The following is a 17,476-nucleotide window of genomic DNA, read 5'->3' as shown; positions in this document are numbered from 1 at the left end:
TAATTGGAGGAGCATCTTCCATGCTGGGAATATCAATCTAGTCCTGAAAACATATAATAGGGATTAGATTACTATGTTCAGAGCAGTGATGCATTTTGAGCATTTCTGCATTCCAGCCTATTGCTTGTGTTTAGTAGTTTAGGAAAAGGTAGGGAGAAGAAAAATGCAAGGAAAACTACTTAGTTAAGACTGAATGCTGAAGCCTGTTTCTTATTTTAGATAAGGATATGTCTCTCTAAGCCTGTAATTACATGTTATGTATAATTGGCACCTGAACACATTGTTATTCTCTTAATGCAATCATTGCTAGTCTAGCCTGAAGTACAAGCAAATCAAGTAGCTCTTTAAATCTGCATTAGTTTTGTGAAGGTTGTTTGTAGGCTTTCTACCTGAGTAGTCCTGTTTTTTTATTCTAGAATTGGAAGCAGCTGACATTGGATTTCCATAAGAAACAGGAGCAAAAGGGGGAAAACATAGGAACTTGTTTTTTCCTCTTCATTCCCTTTAACTCAGAGGTTGGAATATGCAAAAAGAGAACCGTAAACGGCGTTAATTAATCTAAAATTTGTAATATAAATTGATTCTTCTTGGTGCTGCCTGTGGCACCCTGTTTCAAGGCTGGTATGCTTGGTCACGTGGCTGCTGACACATCCTATGCTGTAGCTGTCAAAAGGAAAACATTCCTCTTTGGGCCACCATGCTTCAAGCAATCATGTAAACTTTCTGCCCCCTCCGGTTCTGAATCTGTTCATATCTGTTGGAAGCCCATGCACAAGCAAGTCTGGCCCTTTTCCATCCTGTTAAAAAAGTACTTGTAAGCAGTTTTTAAGCAGGTGTTTTAAAATCAAGAGGGCTTTTAGAAGCTGAAATAATTTGCTTTGAAATTTGGTGGACTCCCATTCTCTTTCAGCTAGTGATGAGAAAGTAATGAAAATCTAGTCTAATAATGAATTTGGCTTTCTTATCAGTGTTTTCTCTTGACTTAAGTTACCTTGATTCAAAATCCCAGTGTCAAGTCCTGTTGCAAGGGATTTGGAACCAAGAATAGCCTGGCTTCCTTGAAGCAAGGTGGGTGCTTCAGGTCTGGCTTCTCTGAAGACTGGTGGCTAGCCAGCGTGCACATGACCATCTGTTCTAGATGAGTGTTCAGACACTTTTTGTAAGGATTGCTCTTTGCAAGACAACAAAAAGGGCAGGATGAGGAAGGGTCTAGCAGGAACTGGGTCAGTGATCACCTTTTTGTTGTAGAGGCATAATTTGGAAGCTTCTGATCTCTTTAGGCAACTACCATCTAACTTTGGAGCTTTTGGAATTTTTTCACTACACAGCAGACTCCTCTCTCCATCCCTGGATGAGGGTCACTGAGTCAAAGAGCATCATCTGGCACAGAAGAGGTACTCTGAGGAGGAAAAGGAATACCCGAGACTCTCAAAAGTTATTTTTGTCCCGTTCATACAGAGATGTAAAATATGGGGCTAATAAACATTGATGCTGTTGCCTTTCAAGTCTTCAGAGCAAAAAATGTTTTTTGGATGGAGGCTGCTCTGCCTTAGAAACAGTGCAGGTGGGTAGGTTTAAGCTGCTGGATAATAAATGAAGACTTTATTAGCATATTAGTTCTCCTTTAGAAGAGACAAATTAATGCTGGCAGGAGAAAAAGGCTGGTTATTGGTAATAACTCTTTCTCCAAACTTTCGACCTCTTTTCCATCCTGTAATTTCTGAGGTTCAATAGGTATGATGGAATACCAGAGGATGTGAGGTAACATGTGATTCCACTCACAGGCGCACTCATGGCTGATGAAAAGCAAATGAAATGGCTTTATGGCCATGTGGCTTGGCATGTAGTTCTAGAAGGGGCTTTCTGTGGAGCTTTCTGCAGAGAACAGGCAAGCATGCTGGCAAGAGATCCTTTTTATTTTTAAATTCCATGCTCTGGTTGTCCATGTTTACATTGCTGCTATTGCTGTATGATGCAATGCCAGTTACTCATACAATTTGCCCTGTAAGGTAATTTAAATAAAATTAAATTGGCACCAAACTTAAAACTTTAAAATAGGACATACTGATTTGTTCTGTGTCTGGGAAGTGCTCTGTTGCTGGAAGGCAGAGCAGACCTGGGCCTAGGGAGATGCATGTGTGTTTGCATGCGGTGGAGTGGAAACCCAGGCTCTCCAGAACATGCTTACTGTGTGCACTTTGTGGCTCAGACATTTGTCATTGTTCTTGCTATGCTTAATTCAACTTGCAAGTGAAGAACGAGTTTCCAGGACCTTTGTCAGGGAATGAAATTACATTTATGTGGGATTAGGATGTCCAGAACCTGCAGATTTCTGTTGCTGTCTTTCTTACTCTGGCTTTTTCCTTGTACAGTACTCTCTTGCAAGGAGCTTCTTGTACTAATTTGCTCCAATTGCTGCTTAGCCTGAAGGGCCTGAGAGACTTGGAAGATGCATGCTGTCCCCTACAGGTCTGGATCTCCCCTCTCTCTCCCAGTAGGAGGTTGTTAATGTTTTAAAAAGCCGTGAAAAGCACCCTTGGAGCCAACATGACTGGATTTCTTCCCTGCCTAAAGAATGCAAAAGGTTCCTTTCCAGCCAAAGGGAAATTGTGCCACACTTTTGAAACAAAAGAAGCAAACATGAAGCAAAATAGTTTTATTTTCTTTATCTGAGGAGTGCTGGGACTTTAGCTCAGAGCTACATATTTAGCATATTGCATATTGTAGTGTCTTTTACAACCACTAAGAAGGTTTTAAAAAGTAAGCTGGTCAGGAGTCAGAAGGAATGTGTAAAAAACAGCCATGTAATTGCTTATCTCCATAAAGGCACCTGGTCTTTCTTCTTAAAACTGGAAACTGAGTGAAGTGGAGAGATTGGAAATGAGTGAAGAGGAAATATGTCTAAGTGAGGATACTGGCTCATTAGTGGTTGTTAACTGTTCTGGACACTGTGCAAGAGGTGTTGATACCATTTTTAAATCAACTGAATGAAGGAAATGAGAAAGGAAGCTTGGTTCTATAATCTGGAATTTAAAGATGATGCAATTGCAGGGTAAATTTGAGCTGAATTAACTTTCAGTGTTAGTCATGAAGAGTCTCGAGTGGTATGAACTCCATTTTTCTTTGATAAAGTCTCTTGCAGTGTATAAAATTCCAGGCCTGTTTTGACTTTTTTTCCCTATTACAAACACTGGTGATAGTATCTGCAATTCCCTGAACAGCTGGTGAAACGCAAGCTCTGATGGCCCTGCAGGAGGCAAAGCCTAGGTTGAGCTCATTGTACGCTTAATATCTTACATGTAGATGTGACTCTTTTATGGAGCTGCGAAAAGCTTTCCTTGATGAGTTTGCCCCCTACAAGAAAACACTGAAGCAGTTTGAGAAACCTGAGATGAGCAACTTTGAAATTCCTGCCAATTAAAAGTGTAGAATTTGGTCCCTTTTTGAGGGTTTAACTGTCAGATATCAGTTTAAAGGCAGGCTTTGTTGGCAGGGAAATTCTGGGCCATAATTGTGGGCAAGTTGGCCCATTCTGTGGCTTGCTTCCTGCTCATTTCCAAGAGTCTTACCTCTAGAAAATGTTAATGGCCTGGTTGTGTAGCCAGTAGATTGAGCAATTTGAATCAGTAATGAGCCATTAGTCTAAGTCAATAATTAGGCTGAGCGGTAAAGGGCTGAACACCCTCCTTGGGCAAACCCAAAGGAAGGACAACTTGTGCTGGTGTAAGTAAATGGAACCGTTTGTACCTGGGGACCTGGGATCTTTGTCTGCTGGTTGTAAGAAGTCAGGTGCAGCTGGCACTAATTCACCTGCCATCAGCTCCCAGGGAGAGCAGCACACTGCCTCCACAGGGGTTAGTATGTCTTGCAAAAGACAGATAATATCTTGACAAAAACCATCATGTTGAACTATGACTAAAACCCGAGACTGGGACTTTGGTCTTTACCGTCTCCAGATCTTTCTGGAGCCAACTAGGTGCTGATTAAATCTGAAACACCACTATGCTATTACACAAAGGAAGCTTCAAGTGCCCAGTTATTCCTGCCTCTCCAACCTGATAAATACTGAGAAAATGCTTTGTGATGTCTTCAGTAGTTTGTGGAGAATACAGGAAAGAGACAAATACTGTGTGGCCTTCATCTGCACTAGTTTACTGGGACAGTATGAAGTCAAGTGATGGTTCTAGCTGGTGAATACTGTCTTATGGCTAATTTTTGCAGAATATTAGCAGGCACTGTTTCCAATGCTATCCAAACAATTCTTCTGGATCCCTTATGTTGAATATTTATTTTTAAATAATATATACTGATTTATAAGTCTGGATGAAGGAGAGTTTTCACGCAAATATTGTTTTCTGAACTGTTTAACTTTGTAACATTCCTAGACCAGGGCTGATGTTTCTGTCAGGTCTCTTCTGGGTAAAACATACACGTGTACTCAAAATGTGCACAAACAATTTGATGCTTGTGGACGGAGCTGCATGTGTAGTGTAGCTACATGGAAAAATCAGCCAGTGCTATGCATATATAAGAAGTCTACTTCCTGAAAGCAGTGTATTTGCTGTGTGTGTGCTACATGAGTGCTCCAAGCCCCTCAAATGTGAAAAAGCTTGATTTGTCCTATCCCACACTGATGACAGTTTCTCAGTCTACCCTGCTAAAATTTAGTGGGAGTAGGAAATAATCTATGGGAGAAACATGAATGCGTGCTGCTTTTCCTGAAACTGAGATAAAATCTCAGGTGAGTGAGAAGTTCCTGGGAGATATTAGTGCAACAGAAACTGTCCTGCAACAGCCTGAGTGGGCTGTGAATAAAAATTTCTGTAGATGGAATTTGTAGCATATAAGATTTTAGTCAGCTCATATTTGTATTTCCAAGTGAATTTAGCAGTGGAATTGAAGCTTGCTTCTCTATTATAAAACTAGCTCTGTAAAAATTGCTATTAACTTAATCAGTAGGTTTGCCAGTTCGTGGCTAGTGAGAATTCTCTCTGGTTCCTATTGCTATCTGTGTACTGTACACAAAATTGTGTATTAAATTCCTGTAACTGTAGAAACCAAGTCAATTTCACAGGTATGGCACATTGTAGTTTGCCGATATTACAGATTTTGTAAGACAGAGAACCCAGCTTTTAACTGGGAATTGTGATCAATTTCTGTGAGAACAGAGGAATGTAATTTTACAATACTGTGTATACTGGATCACTTTCCAAGAGTAGGGCAGTGTTCTAAGAAACACTTCGGTATATCACCTGAAGCAAACAGATTTTTGAAATATTAAAGTCTAGAAGAAAAATTCAGCCTCAAATTTGCTACATGAACAGTAGAACTAAAAATAATCCTTTTTGGGCCACGCATCACTGACTTGTCTGAAGTTGTTTACTTTTCATCAAGACTTTTTTTTGTGGGCCTCAGAACATATGTATCAAATTTGAGGCTGAAGAAAGCTTCATTGGCAAGTATAAGCAGAAGCAAATTCTGTTTTAAAGTATATTTTGATACAATGCAAGAATTCTGCTTTCATCTATAAAGCAACAGTTCCAATTGGTAGCTTAGTCTATATAATATGACTTAATAAAATTGTAGTTTATGAGTGTTATTATAGCAATCTACTTGCTGTCTGTAATGTCTTAAGGACAGCTGTTAAGGGTTTTTAAATCATTAAGTCATAGTTTTGAGCAGCCTGGTGAGTAGATCTAATAAGTAGACTAACAATTGATTAAGCAACATCTGTTAAGGTATTATTAACTGTTTATGTGCTATACATGGATTTCTGGTGTCTGATCAATTACAGCTTGCAGAGAAATGGAATACTTCTAGGGTCTGTGAGTTGGTTTTGTTGTCTAAATACTTTGTGTGGCCTCAACACCTTTTTGAAAGAGTTGGTGAAACTACTGTTCCCATGCTCTTTATAATCTAGACATCTGAATGTTAGTGTTGTTTTCTTTCAAATTGGTATGAAGCACCAGGAAATGGGTTTTGTTGTGGTGCAGGTGTTTGATCAAGGGACTGGAAGTATTTTCTTTTCTACTCCATTGCCCCATGAACTCTCTCAAGGTTTCTCTATAAGACAGATAAACTATGAAATTGTGGTGGGAAAGCTTGAATGCATGCAAAGCATGTGTGCTTGTAAATAAGGTGGGGGAATCTGGAGAGGCAGCCCTAATGTTTGTTCAGTTTCCTGAGATGGCACCTAGGGGAATTAAAGTTTCTTTAGAGCAGATCTAGCTGGAATAATAGCTTCCCTCTGCATGTTCATCTGGGGTTTAGTTCTGTGTTGACAGCAAGGGAGATGTACTGCAAAATGTTTTGAGGAAGGCTAAGGATGGAAGAAGTCTTCCCCACAGACTCAATTTCTCTGGTCTGTCTGTGTTTTTTATTACATGTCACTCTGCTCAGCTTGGTGTTCAGTTTCTCATGGGACCATTAGGTGCTGCAGCAAAGCAGTTTGTGTAAGGACTTGACAGGTTTCATCTTGACTGTTCAGCTGTTCACAAATATACCTTTAAATGATGATGGTTCTTAAAACCACTTGTCTCTGGTTAGTTTTGAATAGTCAGTCTGTAGATGCCTGGCAGGCTATAACTTTGGGGAAGAGGAATGACCTTCATCTTAAAATAAAAATATTTTAATTTTGAGAATGTGTTGTCACTTATACCCTGTGTACATTGAGATGCTTTGTTCTGTATGCACAGATTTCCTTCTGAAGCACATTAGATCCTTTGGATGACCTTCCAGTACTACTCAGTGTGGTCCTATGTCACACTATCGGCTTCCCTCTGTTCTCCATTCATTCCCTCATATAGAAAAACTATTCCTTTGGTTTCATAATCAAATATAAAATCTCCTTTAGACCAAATTCAGATTCTGGGGTGAACTACCAATATAGTTAGAGTGTGAAGCTGAGCTCACTAAATTTCTGAACCTCCTGCCTTTAATGCTCCTGGGTGGGAAAAACTACAGAAACAAATGGTGGAAAACCCCATACTTTTGCCCCCTCTTTTTCTTCATTGCACACATGCAATACAGACGTAGCAGTGAGGTATCCATTCTCTTTGCCTGTGAGGAAATGAAAAGGCATATTGTAAGCCCAAGGCTAGTCTGGTTGTCAGCCAGGGATTAGTCCTCTAAAGGAGAAAGGGGCTGGCGAGAGAAGAGGCTGGGGATGAGGAGCTAGAAGGGGCAAAGTACACTTTGAGCTATGTTGAATGCACATGGCTGGAGATGGAAGGAGTCTTGCGCTTCCTCAGTATGCAGGTGTTGGGAGAAAGGAAGGCAGCTTATGTTCTTATACACAGGCATGTGTCTGGGGGAGCAGGGTCAAAAATTTAGACTATTTACTTAATCCCTTGGAAAGGCTTTTTTCTCTTCTGTTTTTTTTTGTGTTTAACAGACTGCTTTACAGGGGGCACGTGTGGTAATTAACACATGCAGCTGTAGGGCTTCAGCCATATGTCTGAATTTCAAATAGCCATTGATCTGGGAAATTTGCTGCTGTCTCCACCCCCCACTTACAGGCCTTGAAGATATGGGGGAATTTATAGAGTCTTTACCTTGAAGAGGCTGGAGCTGGAAAGACAGGAGTGAAAGGGGAGAGAGGAAAGAGAGACTGATATTCTAATCGCACCCTTCATGCCCCTTGCCCTAGGTCACCATATATTTTCAGGTAGCTTCTAAAATGTTCCCAAAACTAGAGGTCTGATCGTTACTCATATGAAGCTTGTATAACAATTAATTTTTTCCCTTGTTCAGCAAAACAGTCTAAGATCAGAATCACAGTGTCCTTGTGAGCTTTTAAAACATGCTCCCTTTTCCACAGCTGCAGGTATCTGGGTTCTTGCGCAGCCTAGAAGTGACAAGGTGGTAGTTGATTGCAGACTCTGAGCAGCCTTTTAGGAGAGGTAGTTAAGGAGGAGTGGGTGTGTTTTTGGTGGGGAGTGGGGTGTGCAGAAACAGAGAATACTTCACATCAAAGCAGAGGCTCTTGAAAAAAGATGTGGTATGTTGTAGGTGGAATAAAACCAGAGAGGCTAATCTAAACAATCATATGGTGGTTGTTGCTTTTGCCGACAGTGATCAGACAGCTGTAGTGGTTTTTGCCAACTTCTCTCCAAGTCTGGGGCAATGTCAAGTGCTAAAATCTTGCTATGAGATATAGTGCCTTAAGTGAAATATTTCTTTGTGTGGAAACTTCTTTGCTCCCTGTTTAATTTCTAATGTCATTCAAGGCAGTGAGCCAAATGGAAGATGGTTCAAAATTAAGATACTGTGGCTTAAAATCCTGCAGTATCTATCATACTTGCAGTATTTACATGGTGAGATAAAAATACATTCTTCTACCAAGTAGGAAGCTATAAAAAAGTAAGCCTCTCTCCCTCTACTTCCCCTCCTTTAATCTATTTTCAAACTTTCTCAATGCTGGATATTGCTGCTTCCTTCATCTCATCACTCACAGTGTAAGTAATGCTGACACTCTGGAGGTATTTCTGCTCTGGATTAAAAAAGCAAAATACAAATTAAAACACCAACAAACATTCCTTGTAGTGTATACTCCAACTCTTGCTGAAGGGAGACTGTGAATTACCCATCTCTTACATTATTGCTGCTCTCTTTTTCTGTCTTATGCCTCCTCTCTCTGGTTTCCCTATGAAGCTTAGAGCCAGGACTGTCTGGAGCAGCTATGTATTGTACTGCCTCTTCTCACTCCCTTTTTGCCGTTTACTACTACGGACTGTAATCCTTCTTGAGACAAGATGGCCTAACATATCCCTTCTATGGATTGGAATGACATTTTCCAAATAATTTGGGTGTAGCCTATAGTGATATGCACTGGGGTACAGTTTTTGTTACACAGATACAGGGCCTATTTCTTCTTTAGTCACTGTTTATTGCAACTGTTCTAATTCCTTTCAATTGTTTATTTCCCTGAAGAGTAAGGTTTTTCCAATTCTTCCTCTCATCTTCATTACTTTGATCCTTTTCTGTAGAGAGAAAGGCAAGTGCTGGATTTATAGCTGTATAATTGCTGGGTTGTATTTACCACAGCAAAGCTTTTCTATGCAATCTGATCTGTGAAGGTGTCTGCTGGTCAAACTGATCCTTGAAGACTCAGTTTTGAAACTGAGTGCCATCCCTACAGCTATATGCCACTATTTGTTCTAGTGAGTAATAAATGAGGGATTCAAAACCTGTGAAATAAATATGTCATTATTCTTCAGCAAGCATTAGTTAGTTGTGATTTTTGGTAATAGGTAGTTTTTGGTGCTACGTGTTATGACCAGTCCACAAAAAACCATCTAGTCTCCCTGATTCTTTTGGCTGTCTCTCCATTTCTCCTTAGGTGTGTGTATCAGTAGGGGGATGGCATTAGACTTTTGAAGAATAGTGTGAGTTCACAGCTGAATAAAAAAAATATTCTTTACTCCCATTAGGACCCTGTTTGTGCAACCTGTATGTGTTCTTTAGGTCTGAAGGCATTCCAGTAGCCTTCCCATGTGTTGTTGTAGCTGATCTTTTTACACCACTGAAACTGTTGTTGGTCCATAAAGAGAATAGCCATGCTCAATAGTGGCTGCAGGTTCTTTTCTTTAGCCATGCAGAGCATTGCTAGCAGCCGTGAAACATCAGTCTGGTATGACAGGCAGGCTGCAATCCTGTCTGAAAACTTACTGAGCCTGGAAGTTGAGCTGGGACTCTGAGCTTTGCTCCACTTCTCCTTCCTCAAAAAGTAGTTGAACTAGAGTGTTTTAATCATACTCACATAACTGGTGAGGATGGGCTCACAGCCTGTGTGCTGCAGAGTACAATGTTCTGAAATATGTGCTGTGAAATAAACATACAAGTCAATGTATAGCATTTACATGTAGTATTTCTAAGCAAGCTGTACTGTGGGGCTGAGGGACGCTAGGCCAAAGAGGGATTTTAGTGTTGTCCCTGCTGCTGCCTAGCTGATTTTGTAAGGTATATGAACAATATAAAGGAGGATAAATTTTGACACTGTGGGATTGGGAATATGTTTGTTTTTTCAAGGTAAAAGTTTTATATGGTTTATATTGTCAATAAGAAATGACATTTGGATTATTATCTCAGCAGAGTGGCAAGAACAGCAGCAGGATAGAAAAGATGCAGCAATACTAGGGAAATACTCTGTTATTCCAAAGAATTGCATTATTTTGTCTATGATGAAAGGGGGAAACTCCTCAAAGGAAGCATGCTTGAAGCTGATACAATGGAAATGGTGAATTAAGGAAAATTACTTGTATCTTAGCAGCTCGTGCAAGAGCCTTTGAATGAACAAGCAGGTTATTTTCATTTTTTTTCCTTTGATTTTTCTCATTCGCCTGGCAATTTGAGCCACTCTGGGAATGAATTTAAGGTTTTTACTTAAGACAATTAAAACCATTGCTAAACTAGTTGCAATCTCTTTGGGGCAGGGGCGTAACTGAAGGCTTGGTTCTGTAGGTCAGAGCCAATGACAACAGTGTGTATTTCTAAGTCATATGGTGTTTTTTGTTTAGCTTCAAAATGAAAGTGCTGCAGGGAGTGTTGCGGGAGGGTGAGAATAATAAGCCTCTGAAAATGGGAGGTGGGTACATAGAGGGACAATGTCTTCACAGCTCTGCAGTGATTCCATACTGATCAAAAACAAAGCTTTTTGTGCAACTCTAAACTAGAGATGGTGTCAAACTAACCTGACCTTTATTACCTGCTTCACCTTTTTAACAGGTAAGGTTCAAATCTGGCCTTGGGCATTTATTTTCCCTATTACTTCCAAATCTTTGAAGAGACCTGTTTTGCCTTTTGGGAAGGAATTAGGCTGTGAAGCCTGAAAACTGTAAAATTGCATAAGGTAAAAAATATGTGCAATGACAGGTCTTCTCCATGTAGGCTTCCTTGCATTTCACCTCAGTGAACAAAAATCTGGTCATCTATTTCTCTGCCCATATCTTATATACAAAATGCTTTCATAGTCCTGTTGGACTTTGGCCCAAAAACGAACTGAGAATTATAGTTGCGTTCAAAACAGCAGGACTGTGTGTGGGTTTGTTGTTCTGAATTACACCTGTATTCAGGCTACTTGAGAGATACTGCTGCTTCTTTTCCAAAACTCCAAGCCTGCAAAATTGATTAAGACTGTGGTTTACTGTTTACAATTTGGAGAGAAACTGGCTGCAAACCAAGAAATGTTATTTCACAGGTTTTTGAGGTTTTGAATCCCTCATTTATTACTCACCAGAACAAAAGAGAGATCACACAAACTTGTGGCTCCCTGCTGTCCTCTTAAATTAGTTGATTGCGCTATAGTTGGGATCTTGGCTTGAGAAAGAGGAGAGCAAAGGGTGAGCCTCAAGTTTGAATTAGGCAAGTGCTCTAAACTAATGGCTTTAATAATTTTGAGGTACTTTGTCTTCTGCTTGGAAGAATGCCCCTATACCTGAGGGAAAAGTGTTATTTGGAATGCTACATTTCTATGATTGTGTTCAAACAGGATCTTCTCACAAGTAGTGAAGCAAATTTACATCACCAGAAAGTTCACAAATGGCTCAGTTTAATCCTCTGAGCTTTATGGCTGCAGCTTGCTTCTGTAACCTCTGTATTTCTGCATTGACACCAAAATCCTTAAGCGTGTTGCCATCAAAATGGTGAAGTGTAATGGCTCAGTTTTGAACTGCCTTGTCTTCCATGCAGCAGTACTAGGAAGAATTTTTTTCTCCCCAGAAAAGTTTGCATAACTTATAGAAGGGGATCAGGTATTTTAAGTGGTAATTACCATACGGCTTGGTCCAACCTGCAGACTTTGAATCTGGATCTGAACTTTCCCAGAGGCAGGGGGTGTGTTTGGACATTGTCTTGGTTTGACCTATTATAGTGCAAGCTCTGAAATGCAGATCTAGATGTGGACTGGGATTCTGTATCTTCCGACATATGAAACATTCGGGGCCACTTAAATTATACTAAATTGAAATAGTACAAAACTGGACCTTGTGTTGAGGAAGGTGTCTACAGCATTATGTGTGAAGGGTAATACCTTGCTATGCCTTTCTTTTTCAAAAGAAGCTATTTAAAAGCTACAAAGAATGAGAGGTTAGAGGGTAGGTTTGTGTTGGCTAATTACTGTGGAAGTACCTTGAGAACTTTTGCAGTAAATGAGGACTTTGAATTTTAGAGAGATTCTATTTGAATTCAACAGATTCAAATAGATTTGAAGATTCAACAGTTTCAAAGCCACCGAATCCCAGAGACGAGAGTATTGCTATTAATAGAGTCCTGCTCCAGACTCCTTTTGACACATTTGCTTTTGAAGGACCAGGCCCAGGAAGAGGGAGCTCTTTGTTTGTAGGCAGAATAAACTCATTGTACACCCAGACAATTAACTCTTCAATCGACTTGCCAGCCTCTGTAAAGCACTCCACTCCCCTCTCTGTCTACCTCTAGTTCTATTCAGGCACTTAAGCACACCAATGTTTTTTGTTTATTATGCTGAAAAAGTCCTTCACAAGAATAGTTGGAGCAGATCAACATTGTCCTCCCAGCAGCATTTATCTCTGCCTGGCAGTGAATGTGTCAATCAGGAATCAAAAAGCCAAACAGAGGAGGCTTTGAATTGTGTCACAGGGGTCAGAGTTACTTCCAGCTGTCTGTGTATGGGATAGACTTTCTTGCAGGGTGAAGAATTGTGCTGCCAAACAAACACACTGACTACATTGGACCACAAAGTCCTAGGGGCTTGAGTGGCTTCTTTTCATGTTGATGCACCTGCAAGGGAGATGTGAGAAGGAAGTGGGGGGAACTAATGCCTTCCAGAAGGCACACGGGAAGGCTCCTCATCTGATCTGGATGATGCCTGGAATGCAGTGCTGAAGTAAAGGCTGCTTGTATCCATATGGTATATAGAATAATTGATGTAGGAAGAGAAAAATTACTGCAGTGACAGTGCAAGTCAACCTTTGCAGTTAAGAGCTCTTTAGGCCGTACAGAGCCTTTGCATGTTCAGCACTTAGGCATGTTTCCATCTTTTAAAGCAAAAAACTTCACAGTATTTTGGTCTATGTCCAAGTGTTTAGGAGTTGTTATATCCAAAGGCAGCATGCTGATGCTGCTTCTTAAAATGAAGGCAATAAAGAGTGAGAACTTGCTTTTGCTGACTTAGTTTAAAACTTGGGGATTTTTTTCTAAACAGCTTTGGAATCTCCATACATAGAAGTGGTTGGACTTGATGATCTTAAAGGTCTTTTTCAACCTAAATGATTGTGATTCTATGGAAAGGAGTGTGAAAACCTGGCAGGGCAATCTATTTGCACTGGTGCGTTTCCATTTCAGCTGCTTGGCAAGAAATTATCTCGATTGGCTAGATTGTAAGAATTTCTTTTTTTTTTTTTTTTTTTTCTTTGGCATGAATGGTAACTTTCTGCACTTATATTGGCAATATATGCCCCTGCATAAAAGCTGCATAGACTGTTAAGTTAATTAGGACTTGCTGAAACTGTTTCACTTGATGTAGGGAAGGATTGTGGTTAAGGGCAACAATTTGCCCTGCCCCTCCAATACTGGAAGGGACATGTGTTTTTTTTCTGTAGGACCCCATGTAGTGCAAACACAAGTTTTGTTGTCTTTTTTAATGCTTGAAACAACACCCTTGGGCTTGGGGGTAATACACAGAAATGCTGAAGTTACAAAATTTCGTCTTCAAGATTCAGGAACTGCATAGACACAAGGAGCTTGAGTTGACCTGGCAGGTCTTTGTTCATCTGACCCGAGTTACTAAAGCCACAAAAATGAGTATGTATGACTTAAATCCTTCAGGAGTCATGAAGCCTAGGAAAGCACTTCTCCCTTCCTGTTGGCTTGAAAGACTCACTACAGGTGAGGTTTGCTGCATCAAACAGGACATGCTAGGAATTTGCTCATTGTCCTGGTAGTCTGTGCTCTAAGTTTCCTACTTAGCTTCAGCTGTGCTCTCTAATGGCTTGGCTCAGCCAAAACCAGATGACGGTAAGTGAAGAAACCACTTGACACTGGAAAAAGGCTGCCTTCTCCCAGACCAGAGCTATGCACTTAAAATTGTCATCTGCTTATTCTATCAGGGTGACTCAAGTCTGGGAACCATTGACATTCAAGCTGTAGACTTACAATAAGGACTAGATTTTTGTATAAGGCCTGGATGGTTGACTCCATAAACATCTCTGCTCTTCAAAATAATAAGAATGTTTACAGACTGTCTCATGGATTCTAGTAAGAGCACAAAATTAGCCTTCCATATCACGTATTGAACCCAGGAAAACATACCCACTGCAAGTCATCTGTATACATGCATCATCACATTAACAGTCCAAGAAGTATATGGTTCCTAAGCAACCTCAACCTTCAGTACACTTTTATCTCCTAACTTTTCCCCTTTTTCAGCTTCCATTAGGTGGCAAGATTGGTGATTAACAGCAGCAGGCGGTAACTTCACATTTTTCCATAGTAATTAGGTTGGGATTTTTTTTATGTCAGGGAGTTTACTTTTCTCCTGACATATTTTGAGTTGCTCATGGCCTCAGTGCTTGTCATTCCAAGTAAAAAGAACATTTATCTTTTGCATGAACTGAATCTCCTTATCCCTCAACCCAGCTGAATGCTACAGTCATTCCAGATGTGGATGCTTGCTAGTGATTCTGTAAGGATAAGGCGAAGGGAGGGGAATCCTAGTGAGAGCATAAAAGGCTCTCGTCTAGCACTCGCAGTAGGACTGGGTGTGCAAGCAATTGTCCCTGTTTTGAGTTATTGTTAGGCTAATGCAATAAAAACTGTTCTTGCTTATGAGCTTCTGACAGTAGTAGTGCAAATGGGCTTCTGGTTTATAGCCATGGTATCTTAATGTGAAAATGGCTTAGGGAGTCTCATTTGGACCTGCCTGTTTCACTCTTATCCTGAGGCAAAATAAAAATACTGTTTTAAAGTTGACACAATTTAACTTTTTCAATTGTACCCTCGGAAAAGGAGACTTACTGGAGAGGAGTTTTATAGCTTTAAAATGTTGTTCCATGAGGAGGTATTCTGTTGAGTAATACTGTCTGTATTCAGTGGTCTTGGAAAAAGAAATTGGGTATTCATGCTGGGTTATGAAACATGGAAGAGAAGTATGCCAATGAAGTCTTCATCAAGGCCCTTGATTCTGCAGCTGAGGATAGTGGTTCTGCATTATGTGAGTTCCTGATCTGGAAGCATTGCTTTCTAGAGGGATTAGGAAGTAACACTTGACCTCTTTGATCTCACTGTTTGTGACATGCTCTGTATAAGGAACTATTGCAGTTACGTGCCTTCACATTTCAATGTGAGGAATTTAATAGCATTTTAAAGAAAAGAATATATTGTAGCCAATGAATATACTTCATTACCTTCATCTCCAATGTAACAATATCCTGTACATCTCAGATAATACCCCAGGAGACCCTAGGACTCTGAAAAAGCTTTGAGTTTTCTGTTCTATCTTGAAATATTTGTATAAGGAATATAAAATGTTTGTTCAAAACTTTCAGGTATGTAAAATAGAACTCATTCCTTGTTTACAAGGAGAAAACAGGCTAGTGGAACAAATGTTCTGTGTGATGAACAGAGTATTAAGCAAGAGGAAAAATCAAATAAGGGCAGACAAGTATTATGGTGGTTTTTCTGCCCAAAGGGAACAGCAGTGAAACTTTTTGCCATAAGTTAATCTGAAACACTGAGACCTACTGAGCATTCTCCAGTTTAAGAAAAAGACTTCGTAGTTAGAGTAGGAAGCTGGCAGCTGGGAATTGAGCAAGGTGTTTTTAATGAAGTGCAATTTTTGTCTTTTATGTGACTATTTCATGACCTTTAAAAAATAATCAGAAATATCCCTGGCTTTTGATTTTTGAAATATGGTGAATGTAATTACAGGGCTTTTGTCTATTGCATTTTTTTTCTTGTATGTGTGATGAAAGAACTGTACTTGCTTGAACAACAGAGGAGTAATTATACTTCCCTCTATTTGCAAAACCCTTAATACTGTACTGGGTGCTGGTACAATGTGGACTTAGTGACAATTTAGCCTTCGTAACCCAGTAAGGAAACGCTTGTGTAATTCACTGAGCCATTTTACTGAGATTATCTTAAACAGTAGCTTTGAACTGAAGGCTTTATTTAATACTCTCCAGTAGCTAAATGGCTAACTTCATACAAAAGCTGCTGCAAAATTCTTTCTTTAAGAAGAATGTATTTCACAAATTGTAATTGCTACTGTCTGTGTTCTTGACACATACATGAACTTAAAAGACCCCCCCTGAACCTGAAGTGTCCTGAGTTCTGCCAAAGTTCACATAATGGTTTGGATAAAGTACTGTGGCTCAGATCCACTTGGAATTTTTGTCCATTGTTGGCTTCTGGGTTGTGGCTTTAAATCTGAAAAGGAATTCTGTAGTTACTTGGTGCAGAAGCATTCATGAGAACAATAAGAATAAACATTATAATACTGGTCAATTTTTTATGCCAGGTCTCTTCCTGTTATGTATAACTTGAGAATTATTCACCTTTGCAGGTCTATGAGTATTTTCTGGAGTTCTGGGTTGGTTTCTCAATCCATAAAGCCAATCATGCTGATTACATACTGTTTATTGCTTCATTACAATGTAAAGTGTTATCCTAAATAAATAATAAGCCATAGTTGTGGTTTCTGAAATCTCACAGAAACAGAGCAGCCTATTCTAGCAGAAAAAGTGAAGATCAGCTATTTACTTTTATCCAAAGATTCTTTAAAGGACAAAAATCTTCCTTCTTGTAATTTAAGCAATATTCAGGATTTTTTTCCAAGCTAGTTGCTCAAACTTTTAAAAAAAAATAAATACTGCTTGTCCGTGTTAATGGTAATGCCCAATAACAGGAAAGCTCAGAACAAAGAGTTGACTGAGGAATGGTAAGTATTTTTTCTTCCAAGTATTTTTTGTTATGCTTGCAGTTAAGCATAAAACCAAATACAGTGATGAAGAGGGAAAATGACAACAGGGTGTCTTTCGCTCATTTCTGTCAACATCCTTTACTTCAGTGGATTTCTGAGGTTGAAATGGAATTTTCAGCACATTTTTTCTTTCTGTGAATTAGAATACTTTATGTGGAAATGCATAAAATTAATGAACTATGGAAGAAGGCTTTTGCTCACTTTATAAAACTGCAAATACAGACAGATATGGGTGGAAAAAGTCTACAAACTTCTGTTTTCTATCTTTGCCCTTCCTTTCCCCTTCTAAGGCTCTCGTAGTTTTGTAATTGGAACTGTTTTAAGGAAGGCTAAATGCAGTTATTGCTACCTCTAGAAAGGGCTGTCCCATGTACCTTTCCTCCAGACATTGTTTGCCCTGTGCATCTGATGGTCTTGGAGGTGGAGGCAAGCCTGGCTTTTCTGGCATGGATTCCTCCAGCAGATTTTCACTGTGTAACTTTACATTTTAGGTTACTGCCCACATTGATGCCTAGTGTC

The 17,476-nt window shown here is 39.7% G+C and overlaps 1 protein-coding gene across 1 annotated transcript in view; it reads left to right on the top strand.

Annotated features, from left to right (window-relative positions):
- SMOC1 (SPARC related modular calcium binding 1) overlaps positions 1-17,476 on the top strand; it is an 83,515-nt gene that overhangs the window by 24,961 nt on the left and 41,078 nt on the right. The gene's annotated exons all lie outside the window — the stretch shown is intronic.

This window comes from Acanthisitta chloris, unplaced genomic scaffold (assembly GCF_000695815.1).
Source record: "Acanthisitta chloris isolate BGI_N310 unplaced genomic scaffold, ASM69581v1 scaffold3352, whole genome shotgun sequence".
NCBI classification, from domain to species: domain Eukaryota; kingdom Metazoa; phylum Chordata; class Aves; order Passeriformes; family Acanthisittidae; genus Acanthisitta; species Acanthisitta chloris.
The sequence above is the reverse complement of the archived record's forward strand: the minus strand, read 5'-3'. Positions and strand labels throughout refer to the sequence as shown.